Source organism: Cervus elaphus, chromosome 1, assembly GCF_910594005.1.
Source record: "Cervus elaphus chromosome 1, mCerEla1.1, whole genome shotgun sequence".
In the NCBI taxonomy this organism is placed as follows: domain Eukaryota; kingdom Metazoa; phylum Chordata; class Mammalia; order Artiodactyla; family Cervidae; genus Cervus; species Cervus elaphus.
The window spans coordinates 29,921,529-29,938,741 of record NC_057815.1 but is presented as its reverse complement, the minus strand read 5'-3'; the positions used below and the strand labels follow the sequence as shown (position 1 = coordinate 29,938,741).

The 17,213-nt window shown below is 44.8% G+C and overlaps 1 long non-coding RNA gene across 1 annotated transcript; it reads right to left on the bottom strand.

Annotated features, from left to right (window-relative positions):
- Positions 1-4,282: 4,282 nt before the first annotated feature.
- LOC122691502 lies at positions 4,283-15,750 on the bottom strand. The gene is made up of 3 exons (XR_006340426.1): positions 15,694-15,750; positions 14,914-14,987; positions 4,283-4,425 (listed from the first exon to the last, which is right to left on the bottom strand). It is a non-coding gene; the product is annotated as an uncharacterized LOC122691502 (long non-coding RNA).
- Between the last annotated feature and the right edge of the window lie 1,463 nt (positions 15,751-17,213).

Genomic DNA, 17,213 nt, shown 5'->3' with positions numbered 1-17,213 from the left:
CTCAGGAAAAGATATTTGGGAGCCAGTTCCTACATATGACATGGAAATATCACCAAGAAGTTGACCATCTGTTCTACTTTTGAAAAGTCTAGAATAAAGGAGATGACCTGGTGTCAGAACTTGCTGCTCTGAACCCCTCTAGTGGTTCACCATGGAAAAGGCCACCATTCTCCTAGGATGGGGACTTGAAAGTTCTGCCAGCCCCATGCTGGCTTCCAGCACCTGCCTCACTCTTTAAACAGTCATAGCAATGAGGTGAGATATTATTTGGGTTTCCTGGTCATCTTCTGATGTCTAGAGGGCGAGAACCTCTCTGTCTCTCAGATTGTTCAAGAGCCCAGGCCTCCAGGCCAACCTCAGTCTTTAGCAGGGGCAACTCTTTAGCCTCAGTTTAGCCTCAGTTTTCTTATCTGTAAAATGAGATTAATGACGTCTGGTGTCTGCTGCTCATTAAATCGTTGTGAGGATCAAAAGAGACAGTAAAGGTGAAGGAGGTGAAAACTGCATCCATAAATAAACGTTAAGGTAGTTCTGTATGCTGTCTAGCCACATGGAACCACTTAAATTTAAATTGATTAAAATTTTTAAAAATTCAGTGCTTCAGTCACACTGGCTACATCTCAAGTGATCAGTAGCCACGTGTGGCTCATGGCTACCGTATTACAGAGCACAGATCTAGAACATTTCTATCATCACAGAAAGTTCTGTGGGACAGTCTTGCAGCCTAGAGAACTGAAGAACAAACTTCACATTCCCCATTTCTGCTCGGCCCTTGAAGGAGAAAGTTTTCATGCAGCAGTCTGTAAGCCTAGGAAGACGCCGGGATCACAGTCACCCTGGGGGACATAGTTCACTTTGGCATGGACTCGTTCATTTTGTGTGTGCGTGTGTCCCACACAAATACACAGTGCACACAGAGAGAGAACCTGCTATGTCTCGGCCAAGCACTGTACTAAGCTCATCGTCCTACCAGGAGAAGGGCCTGGGTTGTGCAAATATGTTTCTGCATCAGGGTCTCTGGATAAGAGGCTGTGAACAGTGCAAGGAAGTTTTATTCGCCTGTCAACCTCCTGCCTCACAAACACACAACTGAGGTGGCTCCTGTTGCCTCCAGGAAGATCTTCCTGCCCTCTGGACACGCGGTCTGGGTCCTCCTATCCCCTCCCGTAGCCCCTGTTCTTCCCTTTTCATGCACTTAGCAAATTGTATTGCAGTTGGCTGGTTTATTTTCTGTTAAAATGAAAGCGCTCTGAGGTAGGAGCCAGATTTGTCTCATACTCTCTTGCATCTTCAGCCTCTCATACAGGGCTTGGACCATACATAGTAGAGGCTCAGAACTGTTCATTAATGAGTGGTATTTATGGATGGGCGGATTTCCTGCATTCCCCTGCATAAAGCCCTCAGTTATGGCTGCTGGAGAGTCTCTTTATGCTGGGACACCAAATGCTTTTCAGGGAGAGGGCTAAAAAGGCAGCACAAATTGAGTGGGAAAAAGCACAACTTGATTTCTGTTTCTGGCAGTTCAGTTGACAAAAACAAAGTGCTGGACGAAATTTTTAAATTGTATTTAAAAAAAAACTGCTAACTCACACAAACACTTGTACACAAATGTTTATAGCTGCATTACTCATGGTAACCCAAAGTGGAAATGACCCACATGTCTCACATTTGACGGTGAACAAAATATAGTATAGTATATCTATATTTAGTATATCTATACAGGAATGTTATTCAGTAATTAAAATGAATGAAGTATTAATATAAGGATGGTGAAACTTGATAGCAATATGCTCAGTAAAGGAGATTGGTCATAAATGCCATATTTTTGCATGATTTCATTTGTATAAAATATTCAGAATAGGTAAATCTATAGGGACAAAAAGTAGGGCACTGATTGCCTCGGGCTGGGAAAAAGGAAGAGTTGCTGCTAATGGGCACAGGGCTTCTCTTTGGGATGACAGAAATGCTCTAAAATTAGAATGCTGCAATGGTTGCACAACTCTGTGAATATACTGAAAACCTGGTTTCTCTGAGAATTCTATCAAAAGCTTAAAAAAGTAATTAATGCCAATTTCCCACAAACTCTTTCCACCCTCCCCCCACCAAAAACAGAACAGGAGGGAACACTTTCCAACTCATTCCATGAGGCCAATATTACCCTGATACCACAACCAGACAATGCCATTACAAAAAAGAAAACTACAGACTAATATTCACTGTGAATATAAAGCCAGAATCCTCAACAAAATAATGAAAAACGAATCCCAGCAACATATAAAAGGGATTATATATCATAATTAATTTATCCCAGGATGTAGTGAGGTGAAAGTCACTCACTTGTATCTGACTCTTTGCAACCCCATGGACTGAAGTCTGCCTCTTTCCATGAAATTCTCCAAGCAAGAATACAGGAGTGGGTAGCCATTCCCTTCTCCGGGATATAAGGTCGGTTCAAATTCCAAAAGCAACTAGTGTAATAAACCATATTAATAGAATAAAAGATAAAAAATCGTCATCTCAATATATGGAGAAAAAGCATTTGACAAAATGCATCACTCTTTCATGATAAAAACACAATAAAATAGGAATAGAAAGGAAAGTTTCTCAACCTGATAAGGGCAATTACCAAAAGCCCACGGCTAACATCATACTTAATGGTGAAAGATTAAATACCTTTCCTTCAAGTTCAGGAACAAAACGAGGATGTCTGCTCTCATCTCATCACTTCTATTCAATATTGTATTGGAATTTCTAGCCAGGGCAATCAGACAAGAAAAAGAAATGAAATGCATCCAAGTTGAAAAGGAAAAAGTAAAATTTTTATTCACAGATAACATAATCACGTATGCTGAACATCCAGAAGAGTTCACAGCAATAGCAGGAAAAAGAAAAAAATTAGAACCAATAAATAAGTTTACTAATATGCAGGATAGAAAATAAATGTATGAAAAATTAGTCTCATTTCTATACACTAGCAATAAATAGTCTGAAAGTGAAATTAACAATGCAATTGCATTTATATAGCATCCAAAAGATGAAAATATTTTGGAATAAATATAACAAGATTATTATAAGACTTGTACACTGAAAACTATAAAACACTCCTGAAAGAAATGAAAGCAAACCTATGGAAAAACATACATGTTCAGGGAGCAGAATATTTAATCTAGTTAGGATGGCAATAGTTCCCATGCCAGGCTCCAAACTTCATGAGGACAGAAGCTCCTTTGTTCATGACTTTGCCCTATCTATCTTTTAATCTGACTATTGATTTGTATCCTTTAATATCCTTTGAGATAAATTGGTAATCTAGTAAGTAAACAGGATTCCTGAGTTCTAGGAGCTGCTCTAGGCTTCCCAGGTGATGCTATGGTAAAGAACTCGCCTGCTAATGCAGGTGACATAAGAGAGGCGGGTTCAATCCCTGGGTCAGGAAGATCCCTTGCAAGAGGACATGGCAACCCACTCTGGTATTCTTGCCCATGAACAGAGGAGATTGGTGGGCTACAGTCCTTGGGGTCACAAAGAGCCAGATATAACTGAAGCAACTTTGCACACACGCATGCATGAACTGCTCTACCAAACTAATAGAACTCAAAAACAGGGTTGTGGCAACTTCCAGTTTATAGCCAGTTGATGAGAAGCATAGGTAACAATCTGGACTTGTGACTGGCATCTAAAGTTCACTCTAGCAGATTAAACAAGCCTGTGAAAGTTCCAGTCTGTAGTTGGTTGCTTGGGCTTGCCACTGGCATCTTCAGTAGGTGGAGAGTGGGTGGCAGTCTCATAGGAGATGCAGCCTTTAGACTGGAATCTGAAACAGTCAGAATTGGGTTAAATCGTAGGACACCCAGCTGGTGTTTGGAGAATTGCTTCGTGGTGTATGAAAACCACCCTCACCGCCATCCCTCCGCCCCACCACCCCCATGCTGGATCTGGTCCCAGAACTTTTCATACATTTAGGACATTTCAGAAAGTCAGTTACAATGCGGGCTCTGGGCCTTTATAAACCGGGTCTTTGCCGACACAGCAGAGCATAAGCCCAGTGAAGTGGCTGCCCCTCTGCCCTTGGGGGCCTCCTCTTGCCCGGAGGGTGGCCACGGTCGGTCCCTATGACAGGCACCCTCTTGGTGAGGTGATGTCATTGGTGGCTCAGGTGATGGGATATGGAGTCAAAGAGCCCTGGATTCAAACCTTGATTTTGATGTTCCCACAAACTTTGGGCATCTTCGTCTCTCAGTTTCAGCTTCTGCCGTCTGGTTGGGGATAACATTTGTCTCCCAGGTTTGCTGCTGGCAACCTGCAGGCTGCTTACTCAGATAACCAACATCGAGCTCACAGCACAGGCCTGGTGCATATGAAGCAGTCAGCACACGCCAGATATTCTCATTACTCATTTTGTTCTGTGGAGACTTGGCTCATCTGCTTGTAGGGCATGGGAAAGAGAGAAGAGGAGTTTTTTCTCTGTGTTCTGATGACCCTGCAGCTACTCAGCAAGAGAATCCAGGCAGCCTCTTTCTGACTGCAGATTCCTTTTGAAAAATGGGTCTAAAATGGCCCCAGAGAGCCCCATGAATATTAAGAAGATTTAGCATACCTGCACCACTCCTCAGGCCCTCCACATCCCAGGGGAGGTCAGTTCCCATCCCCTGCTCAGCCTTTATGAGTATTTTTAAAACTTTTCTTTGAACCTATCTATAGGATGGTGTCTTGAAGTGTCTTGCCCAGGTGACAAAGTTCTTTATTAACAGATCCAAAGGATAGCTACGCCCATTGCATAACTCATCTTTCATGGTTCTCTTAATAATCCATCTATTTTTTAAAAACGGTGCTTCTTCTCTAAAGTCTTTCATGGCTCTGAAATGTGGATGCTTTCATTTCATTAACAATGGCTTCCTAGACCAAACAGTGCAAAATCTCAAAAAAGGCAGGGGGGCGGGGGGAGTCATTTATGCATTTCATGAACAGTGGGATTCTCATACTGATTTCCAATTCCCTCCTCTCTGGGGTTTCTGTGAGTTGACTGAATGTCAGTTAAGTACTGAGAATTGTATTAGGTCTGGAATGCAGCAAGGTGAGCCTGCAAGATGGAGCTTCTGATCCAGCAGCGGCTAAAGACTCTTACATGGACAATTATGCTGCAGGGAGGGGTGGCCTGAAAGAATGGGATGAGGGTGGGTGTTGCTCTGATGAGCTAGAAGAGATGTTTACCCAGAGTTGGGATCAGCAGAGGTGTGGGCTAGGGGCAGGATGGCAGGCTGGATTCTTGGGAAGAGGATGCTGAGATGGAGTTTGGGGTGTGGGATGTTGCATGGCGTCAACTCCTGGGAAAGAAAGGTGAGGAGGCAGGATGGGGCCAGGGAAGAAACTGAACTGCGATGTTGCCTCAGCAAGCCGCGGCTGGCGGGGTGGGGGGCTCTGGAGAGAAGGTAGCCTGTCACGGGGCCCCTGGTGGGGCTGAACCTGCTGGGCCTGCCCCCTCCCCAGCCCCGCGCAGCGGCTGGATGACAGCAGGAGCCTCCCCGAAGGCGGATCCGGGTCTGCCGGCCTCGTGGCTGCCTGGGGAGGAGGCTTCCTAGAACAGGTAACATCCAAACCAAAAGATGGGAAGGACAAACCCTGGGTACAATGTGAGCTGGGCGGGCGGTGGGAGCAGGTGGAGGGAACGGCGTGTGTGGCCGTTCAGAGGAAGCACAGGGGTCAGGAGCTCAGCGGGGCCAGGTGAGGCGGGAGGGGCGGCGTGCAGGCAGGCGACGCCAAAGCGCCCAGGGCCTCGGGGCGCCCCCCTGGGGTCTGGATTGCATCCTAAGGGCCGTGGAGGTGCGCTTACAGGGGAGTCTGCCCTGACCTCTGCTCCGGAGGGTGGGCTGGCAGATGAGGGTGCGTGGGGCTCCCAGGCATGAGGCCTGAGCCCCTCCTGGGAGAGGGAGGGGTTCCAGGGAAGGCCCCCCGAGAAGGGCGCTCCTGAGAAGGATGGCTCACTCCATCCGGTGCGGGGACCGGCCCGTGGCTCCCTCTGAGGAGGAGACGGAGGCCTCCCGAGCCTTGGGAAGGCCTGGCGCCTTCCACCATTGCACTTTTGAGAGAGGTCCAGCTACTCCACACGGCTGCATTCACAGCCTGTATCCGCATCAAGTTCCCCTTTCTCACATCATTTTGAAGCAAATTCCAGGCATTATGTAATTTAATCCATAAATATTTCAGGATATACCCCTAAAAGATAAGGATATTATAAAAAAATAATAAAACCATGGAAAATGGTATGGAGGTTACTCCAAAGCGTAAAAATAGAGTTGCCATATGATCCGGAAATTCCACTCCTGGGCACGTACCCAGACAAAACTATGATTGGAAAAGATACATGCTCCCTTGTGTTCATAGCAGCACCATTTACAAGACATGGAAACAACGTATATCCATCAACAGAGGAATGGATAAAGAAGATTGGTACAGATTAAAATGGATATTACTTGGCCATAAAAAATGAAATACTGCCATTCACAGTAACATGGATGGACCTAGAGATTACCATACTAAGTGAAGTGAGTCAGAAAGAGAAAGATAAATACTATATGATATCTCTTATATGTGAAACCTAAAATACAACATAAATGAACACATGTAAGAAACAAACTCACAGATAGAGAACATGTCGTTGCCAAAGAGAAGGGTGGTGGGGGAGGGAAGGATTGGGACTTTGGGATTAACAGATGCAAACTATTATATATAGGATGGATAACAACAAGATCCTGCTGCATAACACAAGGAACTATGTTCAATATCCTGGGTTAAAAATCATAGTGGAAAAGAATGTGAAAAAGAATATATATGTATAACTGATACATATGTATATATATATTTCTTGCTGTATAGCAGAAATTAATACATTGTAAATCAATTATACTTTAATAAAATTTTCAAAAGAATAAAAAAATAAAACCACAGTACTAATGTCACCTGAAGAAACTTCAAGGTTCCTTGATATCAAATGAAATATCACACTTTCATTTGTCTCAGAATGTAATAGATGTTAATTTTTTACCACTGGGGTAAATGAGGATCCAAGCAAGGTCTACTCACTGTGTTTGAGTGATATGTTTCTAAGTCTCTTTTAATCTACACGTTTCTCTGCCATCACTCTTCCCTTTCACAAAAACCACCCCACTCCCATAATTTATATATATATATATAAATTTATATATACACACACACACCACATCTTCTTCATCCATTCCTCCTTCAATGGGCAGTTAGGCTGCTTCCATGTTCTGGCTATTGTTAATAGCACTGCAATGAACATGGGGTACATGGATCTTTTTGAATTATGGTTTTCTCCAGTATTTTTAATTTTTCTAAGAAACTCTCATACTGTTCTCCATAGTGATGGTGCCAATTTACATTTCCACCAGCAGTGTAGGAGGGTTCCCTTTTCTCCACACCCTCTTCAGCATTTATTGTTTGTAGATTTTTTGATGATGCCCATTCTGACTTGTGTGAGGTGATATCTCATTGCAGTTTTGATTTGCATTTCTCTATTAATTAGCAATGTTGAACATCTCTTCATGGGCCTATTCTGCCCTATTCTTGCCCCCACTAGCATGCTCTGAGGAGCTGTTTCCCTGTAACAGAGTGCTTATTACTAAAATGTTGAAAAGTGTTGCATTTGTTACTGATTAGAGTTCACTTTTTGTGGCAAATATGATCTATGTTCTAAGGAGATTTACTTCTTTCTATGCCCTTTGCATAAAGCTCTTGATTTCTGCTCATGGTAGGATAATGGCTCCCTCTCAATGTATGATTGTTCCTTTGCTTTGGGTCAGGAAGTGTAACTGTTCTAGACCAGATGAGCTTTGAGCTTAAACCAGATTCCCTCCATGGGGAACCTGGCCGGGCCTGGGCAACCTTCCCACATGCAGCAGCTCCAGGCTGGTGCCATGTAAGCATTCCTCTTCAGCTGATGTTAAAGATAAGGACAATTGTTCAGAAACACTGGAAGGACTGCCATGCAGTGAGGAATGTGTACTCAGCCTGGGCCACTCCAGACACGGTGGCCCGAGCATGGCCTAACAGAGAAACAGTCTTGACTACGCCCTAAGGAGGAGTTTTTAGATAACCAGAACACCCCTGAAAGAGAAGGGGCTGGGGCTCCCCATCAGGAGAGGTGCTCCCAGGGTAGCCTGGGGCCACCTGTCGGGATGCCTGGATACATGGCTCTGCCCTGGCTGGGGGCTGGCTTGGAGGACTTGAAAGTGAGGCCCTGCCCGTCGCTAAGTTTCCTGGGTTTCTACCATGTTTGTTTATGACTGAAGTCCCGTTTGTGGGGGAGTTAACTGGCCCCTGAGCCGATCACACCCACGACCTCAACCTCATTGATGTCTTTCATGTCATTCTCAGAATTGGCCTTCCCTGATCCTCTCTTTCTAGAGCCTCACTTCCTGGTCAAAGAGGTAGCACGCTGGGAATTTAGTCTAAGAGAGCACAGAGAAGGACAAGGAATACACATTAATAATCCAGCCCCTCCTGACAGTGTACAAAGTGCTCTCAGGCACACTGATTCACTGCATCCTCATTACAAACCCCGTGGAGTTGAGTGAGCAGGAATCACTATTCCCACATCACAGAGAAGGAAACTCAAATGGAGCCATGACTTGTCCAGTGTCATTTAGGTTGTTCTTGGCAGGACCAAGCTTCCTTCTGCAAGTAAAAAGATGAGACAGAGCACAGCCCAAGCTGGTCAAGGTTTAAGTGTGGCGGTGATGCTCCCTGAGTGTCTGCTAGGAGCTGGGTGCTGTTGGAGGGGGTGAGTGCAGACATGAATAGGCTTTTCTCCACTGGGAAATGCTGACAATCAAATAAATGCTCATGCAATGAGGCACACATGTTCCCTTTGGCATCCTTGAATCTTAGAGCTAGAAAAGCATTTTGTCCAGCCCATCCACCTCTCCAATGTGAAACACACTAAGCTTGATTTCACAATGTTTGATTTATGTGGTTCGTAGCTGTATGTTCTCAATAACTCATTTCACCATGTTTTCCTTTTCCCAAGATTGCTTAAACACTAATGTGCCAAGCATTCTGCTAAGCACTTTAGTCATTTGAGTAGAATTGGTCGTTGATAATTATAAACAGAAGTTAATATTGAGAGGCTGAATAAACAAACAATCACTTGACCCTATCTGAAGATAGAACTCTACAGCAACCAGCCCCAGAGGCCAAACCACAACCCCAGTAGCAAAAGAGCCCGAAATAGTTAGAACTTAGTAACTGACAGCTTCCATAATTGTCGCCACCTCCAACTCTGATCCAATCAGAGAAAGGCAAATGTTCCTCCCTAACCAATCACAGAAGAGGGTCTGCTTCCTTAGCCTGCCTCCAGCTTCCCGGGGCCAACAGCCTCCAGTCAGCGCTCACCTGAAGCCTTCTCTTCTACCCCTGACAGACCTTCTAACTCCCCTGCCTGCATTTGATTCTTTAAAAAGCCCAACTGATGGTGGCTGGCCCTTGTTATAGAAAACTGAATAACGGCCTCCGTATGTTCCAATCTGGGTGGTCTTTATTTCCACAGTATTTAGTATATACTAATATTATTTCCATTATATATTTAAAAAAAAACAAAAACCTGAGGCACAGTCCATCCATATCCCTTCAGGCATTTGAGTGCAGGTCTGAAAGATTCTAAGGCTCGCACTCTGAACCCCTTTATCTCAGAGACCTTCACTGACCCCCAGACTTCTGCTTAACCTGGGTCTCCTCTTCCTCCTGGCCACTCCAGGGTCTCATCTTTCTCTGACTAATCTCCTCAGACTAGTCCCCTGGCCATGTTCTCTGCTCCGCACACTCTTTGCCCCTAGACAAGGTAGACACGGTGGAGTCTCAGTGGACCCCGGCGTCTCTTCTGTTGATGCCCTTGATAATTATTGCTAGTCATGGGAATACAGGTGCAATAACAGAAATAATGAAATCTTAGCTCTTCATCTGGGCTAGTCACTGTTTCACATGTTCTGAGCATAACACAATTACTCTTCACAGCAACTCTGTGGTATATGCACCGATATCCCCATTTTACAGATAAGCAAATGGAGGTGTAGAAGAGTTAAGTAACTTGTGTGACATCACCCTGCTAGTAAGTGGCTGAGCTGAGAGTCAAACCCAGGTGGTCTGAATCCCAGGCTTATTCCCACATTATACACTATGCTAGACATTAGAAGGACTGAAGACAGGCAAGGTACAAAGATGCCAGAATCTCACCAAATCTTAAAGGCAGTACAGGTTGTCTTCTTCTTGCATAAATCCTTCTGACCCCAGGACCAGTCCCATCTTATCATCCTCTTTTCACTGGGGGAAGCCATTTCCTTGGGCTCCATCCCAACCACCTGCCTGGTGGCTCAGATGGTAAAGAATCTGCCTGCAATGCAGGAGACCCGCATTCAATCCCTGGGTTGGAAGGTCCCCTGGAGAAGGGAATGGCTTCCCACTACAGTATTCTTGCCTGGAAAATTCCATGGACAGAGGAGCCCGGTGGGCTACATTTCATGGGGTCGAAAAGAGTTACTAACACTTTCACTTTCATATCCCAACAGAGGGGTGGTCTCTTAAGGTATTTCCTCACCCAGCCAGTACCCCAAAGGGAAGAAAGCTCTACAGAGCTCTCTTAAAAGTCACTCTGGCCCCTCGACCAGGAAGGCAAGGAGAGAGGCATCTGAACTGAACTCTCTGAGCCAAAAAGAAAGGGTGGTCGAGCTGAGGAGGGAGCAATAGGGAAAAAGATACAGCCCTAGTTGGTGGGAAGGGCATCTCTGCATTGGTCAGCTCTGTATCTCATACAGGAGTACGGGAGAGTGAGGGCAGAAGGACAAGCTCTCTGGAGAGTTCTAGAAACCCAGAGAAGTCTGGTTCAGTTGTATCCCGGGTGCTGACTTCTCCTTCCACCCCCAGCCCCAAGAAGGAATAAATGTGTCCCGTTTTGAAGGCTTGCAGGTAGATGTCAAAGGTGGTACTAAAGAAGGGAAGAAGAGAGCGTTCGTAAAACGGAGACACTTTACAGCTTCTGTGGGGAATTAAAATTTTTTCCCAATGGACAAGAATCATTGAAATTGTTGTTTAGTAACCAGATTACTAGACATCTCTTCTGGAAATTCTAACTCAATAGATCTGTATTGGGCCCCTGAAAACTGTTTTCAAAGATTTTCCAGGTGATCTTTATCTTCTGGAGAGTTTGGGACTCCTGGGAAAAGCCATTGACTTTTTAAGGTTGTTGGGAGTGGGGAGCTAATTAGATCTGCAATTCAATTGACTGGAATTACTTGGAAGAACCGAAAGGTCCACGGAAATCTGTTGAAAGGCTGTTGTAATAATCGAGGTAATGTTGTGGTCACTTGTTCCTAAGTAGTAATGACAGAGATGGAAGGAAAACTCAGTGATAGACATGGGGCTGGAGGAGGAGGACTGTGTTAGAGAGGACAGTTGAATCTGGCTTGTGCAGCCAGACAGTTGGCAGGGCCATTGGCCAACACAAGTGACAGTGCAAAAAAGTAAAGATCATGTGTTCATTTTGAACTGAGTTTGAAATGCCACTGAAATGGCATTTAAGACATCAAGGAAGCAACCGAATGAATGCATCTGGAAGTCAGAGGAGATACCTGGGCTAGAGAAGTGAATATCCTGGTCATAGGTGGGAATTAAACCTGTAAATATGTTTGAGGTTGTCAGGGGAGATCACATGGAGTCAGTACTGAGAGGACTTAGGCTGAAGCCTTGAGGAGCTCCATGGGAGGATAGAATGAGGAAGGTCAGCCTTCAGTGGACACAGAGAAAGGAAAACCAAAATGGTAGAAGGAAAACCAGAAGAGAGTGGTGTTCCAGGAACCAAGCTGGATCTTTTAGAGGGACCCCTGTGGCCCTTGTATCATAGAGTGATTAGTCAGGCAGATGGGGCAGGTGCACTTTTATTTTATTCTGAATAATTTTTCTTTTTTAATTCTGATGATCTTCAGCCACAGCAAAAAAAAAAAAAAAAAAAAAGGCCTGAAACCTGAGCGCTTCTTCCTGTCCCACTGTTTCAATGGTGTAACTGAGGTTTGCTGCCCTTAGGAATAAGAGACTCCTAGCCATGGAACTGTCTCAGAGAGCCTCTCAAAAGAATTCTTGATCTTATGTTTCTCTTTGTTTCTTTCAAATGCAATTTTGCTACAGTGAACCCATTTAAAGATAGTTATATCTAGGGAACATCAGGACCAGGGAGGCGGTCAGGTTCTTTTTGTTTTAAACCTTGAATAACTTATTACTCCACATGAAACGGTAGCAATTCTGCTTTTATGGGTCTTCCCAGTTTTCAAGCCTCATTTGAAATCTTCATGCAGTGAAGATAAAACAGTTAAATTGAAAAGAGGGGACAAAGTATTGAAAGGAACATGTGTGGTGTTTTTGATTTTTTTTTTTTTTTTGGCTCCAGCTACTGCATTAAAAACAGTTTTGATGCCCACGAAAGAACAAAGGCTCTTGGAAAATGGGGCAGTGGCAACTTCTCCCACTGCCGTTGCAGCAGACACTTTGGATGAGCATATTTGTAGGCATTTAGTAAGAGGTGGTTTTCAGAAGCATTATTCATTCACTCCATAAATATTTATGGAGCACTTGTTTTGATCCAGGCATGGGAGAAGGTAGTAGGATGGTTACAGCCATCTCCAACATTCCCTTTTAATGTGTGACTCTGCGCAGTTGCAAAGAGGAATGGCAAGAGTCAGAACAGTTGAAGTCGGGGCAGCTGACAGTATCAGCATTGCGAAGACAGCGACACTGTGAGTGTCCCGAGCCTAAAACTTCTATGGCAGCAGATCCACCATGACTCAAGGAAGTCATCGCTGCCGTGTCCTGATATTTCCCCGCATGGAGTGGATGATAAGGGTGATCCAGAAACAGACAATGCAGGGAGCGAGTGCAGATCCAGACATGCGCAACCCGGCCACTTGCCCCACCAATAGTAGGAAGTCCCGTTTTTAAGGTACCTCTTAGTGCTTGCTACGGCCCAGGTACTTTGCTAAACATCAGAAGTGCCTAAGTCATCAAGAAAGTCGTAGACCCTACTTTCATAGAGCAGAGGCTCTCGAAGTGAGGCAATTTCCCTCCCACCAGGGGATATTTGGCAGTGTCTGCAGACATTTTTGATTATCATGATTTGGGAGGGGGTTGCTATCAACATCCTATAATACATAGGGAGCACCCACAACAAAGAATTATCAGGCTAAAAATGTCAACAGTGATGAGGTTGAGAAGACCTATCATTAAGCATAAAGTCTATGATCATCAAACAAGTAAAGTATAATTAGTGTCATGTGAGAGGAAGCTCAAGATACTGCAAGAATCTGTACTACAAGGACTTAGCCTAGAGAGCAGGGCAGGTCTCCGAGAATAGGGGATGTTTAAACTAAATCCCCAAGAGTGTGCCCCAAGAATGAGTAGGACATTGCAACACAAGGGAGGAAGGATGGGAGACCCAGGAAATGGGGAAGGGTGTATACAAAGACCTGGAGGAGAAATAGATCTCTTAAGGAATTGAGAGACATAGTATGGCTGGAGTAGTCTGAAAAAGGAAGTAAAAAAGATGAGTCACTGAAGTTCTTACAAGGCCCCCTATTGATACGTGTGTGTATGTGCTAAGTCACTTCAGTCGTGTCCAACTCTTTGCAACCCTATGGACTGTAGTTTGCCAGGCTTCTCTGTCCATGGATTCTCCAGGCAAGAATACTGGAGTGGGTTGCCATGCTCTCCTCCAGGGTATCCTCCCAACCTAGCGATTGAACCTGCATCTCTTGCAGCTCCTGCCTTGCAGGTGGATTCTTAACCTTTACCACTGAGCCACTGGAGAAGCCCCCTATTGATACCCATTAGGTGTCTACCAGGCTCTGTGCCCTGATACCATGCTGGCAAGTCCTACCTGAACCCACTAGCTTTTAGTCTTGAGAAGTGAAGGATTTGGGCTTTTATCCTAAGGGCAATGGGAAGCCATGTAACAGCTTTATTCAGGAGGTGATAGAGTATGATTGGCGTTGTGGAAAGCATGCAGAGGCTGGATTTGAAAGCAGAAAGAGAGGAGGCAGGAGGGTCAGTTAGAGGTTGTTATGGTAACCCAGATGGCAGATAGTGATGGCCTGAACCAGGAGAGACCTGTGCATGTGGAAGAGAGATTCCAGAGATACGAGGCAGATGCATATATGTGCATAGACAGTTTCAAATCACATTAAAATCAAGAATGTAACTGACTTTACAAAGTAGATCATTGATTGCATTTGCTGGTGAGTACTGACCACAGTTACCTCCTTACGTGTTCTGTTTTCCTTCTCCAATTGTTTGCATGAGCTAGGAAAGTTATAATACTTGGCACTCCTGACCATGGCTGATGCTGTCAAAAACCTGAAGTTCATGTTTCCCTTCCCCGCCTCCTCCCCCTCCAATCCCGGCGATTATGTGGAAAAGGAAGGTGGGCCCTGTGCTGCAGTGCCTCTCAACACTGCCTGCTTCTCTTGAGGGCCAGCCCCTTTCTCTACTCTTGGGCGTCCTTCTTTCCCTGATCTAATATACCTTACCCATTCCAAGGGGCTTGCCCTGTTTTCAGATGCCAGGCGCACAGAGGTTTGAAGAATCTGTTCATTCACTGATGGGCCCTTGCTTTCTGGCCCTTTTGCTTTTATAACAATGGTTGCTGCCCTTATTGATCAGTCCTTCATGATTTCCCCAATTCTGCTGTAGCAAATGACCTCAAGCTTAGTGGCTTAAGTCGTCACACATTTATCCTTTTATCGTTCTGGAGGTTGGAAGTCTAAAATCAAGGTGTTGTAAGAGCTGCCTCCTTCTGGAGACTCTAGGAAAGAGTCTGTTTTTCTTGCCTTTTCCAGTTTCTAGAAGTTGTTTGCATACCTTGGCTTGTGGTCCCTGCTTCTGTTGTCATATTTCTGTATTTTCCTCCATTTCCATTGTTACATCTTATCCTCCTGTGAAAGTGAAAATGCTAGTTACTCAGTTGTGTCCAGCTCTTTGCAACACCATGGACTCTAGCCAACCAGGCTCCTCTGTCCATGGGATTTCCCAGGCAAGAATACTGGAGTGGGTTGTCATTCCATCCTGATCCCAGGATCAGACCCAGGGATTGAACCCGGGTCTACCTGCATTCATCTTCTCTAACACATACCCTTCTACTTCCTCTTAAAATGATCCTACAATTATATTGGGTCACCAGGACGATGATAATCTCTCCAGTTTTAAGATTCTGAACTTACACCTGCTTAGTACTTTTTGCCAAGCTAACATATTAATAAATTCCAGGGATTGGGGCATGGACATTCTTAGGGGGTCATCACTCAGCCTGCTACAGGTCTCTCAGAGCTGCTGTACTGTTCATTACTGTGAACAGTACCCATCTTCCTTGCTGGAGGGTAAGCCCTATCGGTTCTTCTGAAAAAAGCCATTGCCTGTCCCCTGACCATAGTCACTTGAAGCATGGGTTCTTATGGTTCCCACCAACAAGCTAAAGGATGTTCTGAGTCAGGGTGACTAAATAAGGGACTTCCAGGCTCAGATCCACATTGTCCCCAACACTCTATGCCTAGATGAGGTGTAGACTCACCTTTCCTTTCATTTATTTCAGCATTAGGGAAGACATTAAAACAAGACAGACAAACAAAAACCCCTTCTACTTACAATGATCAGTTATGCTTCTTTTAAGATGCCATCATTGTCATGGTGACCAGAAGCTAGAGATTCACTCACTTCTTTCTCATTTCCCACCCCTCTGTACCCACTCCTCAGCAAATCTCTGTTGCATTCATCTATGGATATTTCAGGGCCACTCTTCTATCTAAAAAAAAATGTCCTCTTTTTGCTTTCTGCAAGTGGGCATCTCTGTGGCCAGTGAATCCAGCCCTGGGATATATAGGGCATTAATTGGCACCTTTTGACCTGCTTCCTCCAGGCAGATGGAGGAGGGACCAGCTGATGTACTTCCAATGAATAAATAATAAGCACTTGGCTGCCAGCGCTCTGCGTGCTGTGAGTGTCAATGCCTGCAACAGAGAAAGATACGGGGAGGGACTGAGGGAGGAAAGAGCTGGTCCAGAGCCCAGAAAGAGCAAGGGCCACTGAATGAACTTGTCAGAACCCCCTCTTCCACACTCCTCTCCACAGTGACACATCAAGTCCCATAGTTACACACCCCATCCCCCTGCCCCACCCCCAGCACTGTGTTCCAAGGTCCATCAAGGCCCAGGAGGCTGGACTGGAGGAACTAAGGTATAAGCTTTAGGATGAAAAGATGTGATGCTGTTTCCAGCTGTGTGACTCAGGCAGGGCAAGCTCCCAAGCACAGCTTCCCCATCTGCGCCCTGTGATCAGGACCTCTGCCCCACCTGCTCTGTGAGGCCCTTGTGGCGAGGGTCACTTCAGACCCCTGGTATGAAGGTACTTTCTGGACATGGTGGGGAGATGCACACACAATGATGATGTCGGTGGTGGTGACAATGCCATAACGCTGGAATCAGACGATGTATCGACTTTTCAGATTGGTTTCTTCTGTCACTTAGCACTTAAGCTTCCTCCGTGGATTTTCAAGTCTTGATAACACCTTTCTTTTTATGGCTGTGTTATATTCCATTATATGGATATGCCACACCATTCACCTATTGAAGGACATCTTGGTTGCTTCCAAGTTTAAAGCGGCTATAAATATTCATGTGCAGTTCTTGTGTGGACATAAGTTTTCAACTCATTTGGGTAAATATTTGGAGCCTGATGATTTCTGGATCATAAGGCGTGCTTATGTTTAGCTTTGTGAGAAACTGCCAAGTTGTCTTCCAAGATGGCTGCACCATTTTGCCTTTCCATCAGCAATGAACAAAAGTTTCTGTGGTACTCCCATTCTTACAAGCATCTGCTGTTGCCATTGCTTTGGATTTAAGCCATCCTAATAGGTCTCCTACAAGGAGTATCTTGTTTTAATTTGCAAGCCACTGACAACATCTAATGTTGAGCAGTTATTCATGTTTATGTGCCATATGTATGTCTTCACTGGCAAGCTGTCCATTCAAAATTTTGGACCATTTTAAAATTAAGTTGTTTTCTCATTGTTAAGTTTTAAGCGTTCTTTGTGTATTTTGTTGACAGTCCTTTATCAGATATGCGTTTTGCTGAGATTTTCTCTCAGTCTCTGCTTGTCTTTTCATTCC